At 34.8% G+C, this 7,926-nt stretch overlaps 1 pseudogene; it reads left to right on the forward strand.

The window, feature by feature from the left end:
- The first annotated feature begins 539 nt into the window (after nt 1-539).
- Nucleotides 540-2,116, forward strand: LOC150033376 (uncharacterized; annotated as a pseudogene).
- The last annotated feature ends 5,810 nt before the right edge of the window (nt 2,117-7,926 follow it).

A 7,926-nucleotide genomic window follows, 5' to 3' on the forward strand; every position in this document is an offset into this window, starting at 1 on the left:
TTTGTGGAATATATGCCAGGTAAACTTTTTTCCTCCGGTGAGTTAACTATATCTTGTTTGACAATGTACCGGATTGATTCTTCCAATTCGAATCTTATTAGCATCGTTGAAGATAAAGATATTTTGTGGCACTGTATTCGAGTAATGAATCAGCAAACATTGATCAATCTTTCAAACATCCTACGGACAACACTGAAATCGTTGATTCTCAAGATTTCGATGTCTTTCAATCTAGTATTCCCATTAGAGTAGGTTTACTTTTTAGTAGCAAATCTGTATTGAAGAAAGTAGTTTATTTTCTTGCTCTTAAAAACAGTTTCAAACTTACTACTATTAGGTCAAACAAAACTTCGTTTGAAATTCATTGCAAGGATATGTCTTGTGGGTGGTATCTACGTGCATTTTTATATAGAGGGGGTGGTGTGTGGATGGTTCGAAAATTCATCAATATCCATAAATGTTCTATTGACATTGTTAAAGATGGTCATCAACAAGCAACATCCTAGATTGTTGTTGAATGTACAAAGTCATTTTTTAAAATGAATGACAAAGTCCCATGCCGACAGTGTGATGTTGTAAGCTATATGAGAAGACAACGTGATGTAAATATAAGTTATGATAAAACTTGGAGAGGTCGTGAGATTGCCCTCAATTCCCTCCGGAGGACTCCTGAGTCATCTTACGTCGGTTTGTCACTATTTTCAGCTGCGTTGATTGAAAACAATCCTGGTATGTTTCTCGTCTATATTTAGTGTAAAAAATTATATACACTCTACTTTGTCTTCTATAATCAATCTAAATGTTTATTACTTACAGGAACATATACAGCATAAGAATCTGATGATGAAGGTAGGTTTAAGTATTACTTTATGGCGCTTACTGCTTCTATAGATGCATGGAAGTTTTGTTTTCCTATTATGTCAATCGATGGTGCATGTCTAAAGAACAAATTTATGGGGACATTATTGTCTGCTTGTACACTTGATGGCAATTCGCATAATGTACCTCTTGCATTTATCGTTGTCGATTCTGAGAATGATATATCATGGTCCTGGTTTTTTCGTAATCTTAAAGCTATTTTTGGGAATTCTAACGACCATGTTATTATGTCTGATGGTCATAAAAGTATAGCCAAGGGTGTTAGTTTTGTCTATGATTTTGTTGAACACGGGTTGTGTGCATTTCATTTGTATAAAAACCTTGTTAAGAACCATAAGTCACGTCCAATTGAAGACACTTTCCATATGTGTGTAAGAGCATATAAATTGGTGAATTTGAGTATTACATGAGGCAATTAGATGAGATTGCTCCATCCATTAGGATTGAATTAGAGGATGTTGGCAAATCCAAATGGGCTAGGGCATTTTTTCGGAGGAAAAGATATTCCTTAATGACAACCAATATATCAGAATGCATGAATTCAGCTTTAAAGGAAGCACGCGAATTACCCGTTATTGGTCTCCTTGAATCTATTCGTAGTTTGGTTCAAAAATGGTTTTACAAACGTCATAGTCATTGGAGTTTCCAGCATTCTGAATTGTCATCGCATGCAGAGAACATTATTCGATCAGCCTTAAGGGACAGTAGGTCAATGGATGTAAGTGTTCTTTTAGTTACACAGTATTTGTATTCGATTAAGCCTATTATTAATAGTAAAATTGTAAGTTTATCGGTTTTTTTTTTTTTTTTGTAGTTGTACCCCATTAACCATTATGAATTTGAAGTGCATGATCGCTCTAACCAATTTGTTGTTAACATTCTAAATCATACTTGCTCATGTCGACGGTGGGACCTAGACATGATTCCGTGCTCTCATGCATGCATTGCATTGTCTCATAGGAACCTTCAAATACAATCATATGCACATGATTTCTTTCGTGTTTCCAATCTACGTTTGTTATACAGAAAGTAAATGCGGCCTATTGGCAATGTTCAACAATTCACTACAAGTCATGCAATTGGCAATGATCTAGTTCTTCCTCCTAATGTCAAACGTCCGACTGGGAGGCCTAAGAAAAAAAGAATCATGTCTTGTTTAGAAAACAAAGCTATAGTCTGCTGTAGTCGATGCGTTAAGAGGGGTTATAATTGTAGGTCTTGCAAGGATCCCATATGACATTGAATGCACCTATAGTGTTATATCGTTTAGTATTGTTCTACTTTACTTTCCCTCTTCAAACGGTTCTTTGATGTTCAAACTTAATGCTGTTTATGAAAGGAATTGTTATTTGCATTAATGATTGTATATGGAACTGGAAGTTAAATATTACTAATTTATGTTGGTTGTTCCGTCATTTGTATTATTCATAATGGGAAATTGAGCTAAACATTTTAGAATTACAGTGTGTTTGTAAAATCAATTCAAAATATTCAGATTATATACAAAACAGTAATGATATACCAATATTGTATATGGAATTCAAAGTTAAATATTACTAATTTATGTTCGCTCTTTAGTCATTTGTATCATTCACAATGTCCAATTGAGCTAAATGTTTTAGATTACAGTGTGTTTGTGAAATCATTTCAAAATATTCAAATTATATACAAAAATAGTAATCATATACCAATTATTGTATATGGAATTGAAAGTTAAATATACTAATTTATGTTGGTTATTCAGTCATTTGTATTTTTCATAACTAGAAATTGATCTAAACGTTTTAGGATTACAGTGTGATTATGGAATCAATCCAAACTATTTATTGATATACCAAAACAGTAATGATAACAATTCCAAATCACTTTATATATTCATTGTTCATTTATGTTATTGAGGGTTGGAGATTTAAATTTTATGTATGTGTAATGTGAAAAGTTCAATTCACCTATAAATAATTTATGTATATGCCCTTTGGACGACTAAGACTTTACCGAGGTTATATAGTATAGGGTTGGCCAGACAAACTCGTACAAAATAGCTACATCAAATCCAAAGCTATTTTATTTTCATAATCCAAAATAGTTAAACTGTATACCAAAACAGAAGCAAGACTACTAAATCCTAAAACGTTTAGACAGCTGCATCAACATATTCAACATATTTTCAGAATCCAAAATAGTTAAGCTGTATACCAAAACAGGAAGCAAGACTACTAAATCCTAAAACGTTTAGACAGCTACCAAAACAGCTACATCAACATATTCAAATCATTTTGTCCATTAAATATAGGAAGCAAGACTACTAAAAAGTTCTAAAGTTTAAAACATATAACAAAACAAGATTATGAATTCGCCCATATAGCTGACACAAAATCTGAATGTATCCTACTTTCAATATCCAGATTGGGAATCACATAAAAAGCCAGAATCAGTTGCTTTGATCATTCATTGCAAGATCGGGCTTAGTTTAGATGCAAGTCAAATGATGGGCCATCCAGGGGTGTATTTTTATTCGTGGTTTGAGGTTTTCGTATTATCCCTCTTGTTGCATCTATCCATATGCCTGTCATTGGTGGACTCGCATCATTCACTTTTGGCAGTTTCCTTTTTAGTTCCCGTTGCTTTGATCTTCTCTCCTCCTCTTGGATAGCCATCATGATCAACTCTTGCTTAGTTACATTTAACTAACAACATTTAATGACCAATTAGTTGTTAGGACTTAATGAATTATAATAATGATCAAATTTACAAGATCCCTTGTTCTTACATGTTTGAGTATGATCCTTGTAGCAGGGTTATTTTCATCAATGTTGTAAAGCTTATCAGTCATTTCCAACTTCCTTTTGACCTTCTATTAGTTATTAAAGAGACAACATCTTTTAGAGATATGTAGAAATACACATTATATGTTCAAGATCTACATTAGTTATAGTATTATACCTCTTGCTTTTTTGGTTGTGGGGGTTGACCCGTGCACCACAATGGTTGTACCTTTTGAAGGATCTTAGTTGTGTCATTTTGTTAACACGTTAAAAAGTTGAAATAATTTATTTAATATTAGGTTAAAAGATGATAGGTGCCAGGATTGTACAGTTTAAAAGAAACATACCAATATTGTTGTCTTTCACTTGTTTGACATCTCCAACTTCTTATAAATCTCTCGTTCATCAATTGATCGAATCACTTCGTTGATTTCTTCATCAGCGTCTTGATTTTCCTATCTCAATCAATTATGCTTGTCAATTTCCATGTATTGTTAAAAGGTATAATCTGCAACATGCTTATATCAACTCACCTTGACCTCTGGTTCCTTACTTCCTTTTTCTTCAAATTCCTTGTTTTTATCTCCATGGCATGTTTCTTTGTGTACTACTGATTGTATTTTTAGTCCATGATCCTTGTTTCCATTGCCTTCTTCGTCCTCGTCGTCATCTTTTCATTGAACTATTGTGGGAGCATCAAAACAATCAATCAACTCCTTCTCTTCTTCTTTTTCTTCTTGTTCTTTCTCAATACCATCTAGTTCTTTTTCGAATTGGGATGCAAGCTATTTCCATATAATTCATAATAGGTTTGTACTATGAAAAACAATAAATACAGTGTAATTAGTGTACATACCATAAACAGATTGCTTGTTGATGCATGTGATTGGACAGCTTGTGTAGTCTTCATGTAGTCAATCAATTTGGTTACTGACTCCACCAAGTCATCAATCTTCTTCATTAAGATTTGCTGACTATTCTTCATGGCATTAAAGTTTTCATTCATCTTTGTGTTCATTAATTGTAGCATTTTTTCTATTCCTTCAAACCTTTTTTCCATTTCATCTTTGTCATATGATAAACCGGGTCTTCTATTCAAGGATAGTTCAACCACTCTCTCTTTTGACCTATATTTGTTCATTTCTTCTTCGACCTCTTGGAACACCCTTTTTTCCTCCTCAATGAATAGGGCAAAATATGTCATAGTCATTTCATGTGGGGTTGCAAGTAATGGACAAATTTCAAGTTGTCAAGTAAACAAGGGAATAAGATGTTAGTTTATAGATTATAATTTAAAACTCTACATATATTTTGTTGTATAGATATTTATACCTCTTTTGAATCGAACACTTTTCGCTTGAGATCCTTCCATTTGGATTGATTGTCTACAGCTCAATTTACTATTTTTTTAACATTGTTAGAAACCTTCCTGACAAAGAAATTTTGTGATGAGCTCAAGGTGGGTATGACTGTTGGGGTTGATGCCCTAAAGTCTCATGTCCTGTAGTTTGTAAATAGTATATACAAACACCAGTGATTATTAATATATGATATTTACTTCACATCTTGTTGTTTTGCTCGGTTGTTTGTTTTATTTGTTTTACCACAAACCAATAAACATAAAATCCCTGGTTATCTGTATATGACTCAAGCATATATGTGGTGACATACAAGTGAATCATGTCTTGAGAGATAACCAAAATGGTTTGTAGTATATGGATATAGGAGGGAAACCTTATCTTGGTAATGCTACGGATGTGGCCCGCTTTGTGGAATGGTCACAAGTATTGTGACTTGCCACAAATGGTCTGATCCTGATCATTTGTGTTGGGGACATGCAAGCTGGGGCTTTTCCTATACAAAGAGTTTGTATAAGACCTGACCACGAAGTGTTAATGCCTCGTTATATAACACCATTCATGACAGAGACTTCACTTCACTAGGATAACCATAAGTAACATGACCTCAATCCTGAGTGAGTTGGGAACTCCTGTCATTGAGGGCGATCCTTTGATTTGTATGGGTGCAAGTGGCCAAGTCGCCGATTCAAACCTACCATTTTAGGGATTCGTCTGATTTGGGAGCTGGGAAATCAACTACACAAGATGAAGTTCACTCTTTTCCCGAGGCAGAGGTAAGTAGATAGATGGCTCCTTTAAATACTGATTCTGGGGCTTGAACGATGTGACGCCACACACCTTCTCTTGGCCCAAGAGGTGTTCACACGTAGTTGGACTATGTTGTATTGTTCATTAGAGGAATCAGTGATACTTAAGAAGTGAAATGTAACTACAGGGGCAAAACGGTAAATTGGTCCAGCTGTACTTACGAGCATCTGTGAAGGGTCATCCTACTCATGATTCGTTATATCCAATGGACACAGAAATATATCTGTGGTAAGAAGAGTTCAGCTGTTGGTCTTTAGTGGAATCACTGACAGTTAACAGATGGTGAATCTCGTAGCTAAAGAGTTTAGTCAGCTATTCACGTACTGTTGAAGCTTCGAGCCACAGGTCCATTAGGTCACTGGGTAGCTTGGATAAAATCGAGAACCAGTGTTTGGGTTAATTTGAAATGTTCAAATTGACAAGAGGAAGTTCAATTATATATGATATAATTGGACTGGTTAATTATATATGATATAATTGGCTAAATGTATGAGATACATTATTTTAGAGAGAATTAGATATAAATATGATTTATATCAAATAGAGGAGAAAATACTATAGTAGATATATGATATAAATATAATATGATTATATTTATTAATTAAATTAATCGATTAATTATTTGATAATTAATTGATTAATCCACGTTCGAACGTGGGAAGTAGGGTTGCGAAAGTTATGGTAACCGACGGGTTAAAGCTATGAGAATCGTTTTCATTTCATTATTCAATCATGCATTCGTAAAGCCCATGCCCAAAAAGAATCCATGAAAGAGCGATCGCGAGAGCCTATACGATAGAAGCTCGATCGTCTAGTTCACACGTTCTCTAAACGATCGTATACATCTTTCCTAAACGATCATTCAGTCTTTCCTAAACGATCATGTAGCTCTACTATACGATAATCATTTCCGCTATATGATAGCAGAGTTCATCTCCCACTTGCTTATCGTCTACACGACGTCTTTTCCTCCGTCCTCTACCAAACTCACCAGAGCCCACTCTTTGGGTTTTTGACGTCGAGGATACCCGGGATTCTCTTGTGGTGGTGTTGTCCGTGCGGCATTGTTCGTGTACATTCGGATCGTGCTGTTGCAGTCGACAGACTCGCAGGGTGCTGGTAGATCGGTAGATGGTTTTCCACTGCTTTGGGTTCAATCGTTCGAAGGTATGAACCCTTTCCTTGTGTTTTATTGTATTCTGAGCATGTCGAATATGAGTTTAATATGCATAACTGTTTTTATGGAATGTATATCGTTTATGTTTCGGTCACTGTGAAATCAGAGCGATCTAAGCCCGCTCATGGAACTCTCAGTATGGGATCCTTCAATGACCTTGTATGCCCATGCTAAGATTGGGAATATGAATCCCCCCATTGATATTCTTGATTTACCTTTGTTGTGTATTGCTCTATGTACAACATTAACAAGTAAATTAAATGCAACCCTTCCCCATGGGTAGTTATCAAAGAGGTCATCGTCATCAACCATCAGTATGTGGTCTATATTCACATTCACCGAATCTTGTTTTGGGAGAAGAAAACTTTCCAAGAAATACAACTTCACCATTTTTATCCTATCACTATCACATCTTGCCTTGCTAACATTAAAAGCTATGTTAAGAAAATACCTACTCACAGCTTTCATATCCTCGAAGTACATTTTTCTTATATTTCCTCCTCCCTTTATCCCACTTGTATCAATTATTGGTAATTCCCCACAATTTAGACCAGTTATCAATGCAAACTCTCTCAAACCAAATTTCATTACTCTACCTCCTACGAAGAAATTCAACTGGGATGATGACTTTGGTTTACATTATCTTTGTATTAGGTGTAACAACAGTTGAAAAGATTGATTTGTAATGGAAAAATCAAGGAAATGACCAAAAATGGTCTCTCTAAATCTCTGTTGTAACTTGTCACTTAAATTCTCCTTGATTTTATGAATTACAGAAGTCTTTGTTTGTAAGTTTATTTTCAGTGGTTCATTTCTCCTTGCACTATCCATCAGAAACAAAGAGTCCTAACACATTTGAAATAAACCAGAAACACAAGCTTAATAATATGCTAATAGTAAAAACAAGTACGGAGTATTTGAGTACCTCATGTGGTTC

Source organism: Benincasa hispida, chromosome 10 (assembly GCF_027475165.1).
Source record: "Benincasa hispida cultivar pf3 chromosome 10, pf3_genome.v1.1, whole genome shotgun sequence".
NCBI classification, from domain to species: domain Eukaryota; kingdom Viridiplantae; phylum Streptophyta; class Magnoliopsida; order Cucurbitales; family Cucurbitaceae; genus Benincasa; species Benincasa hispida.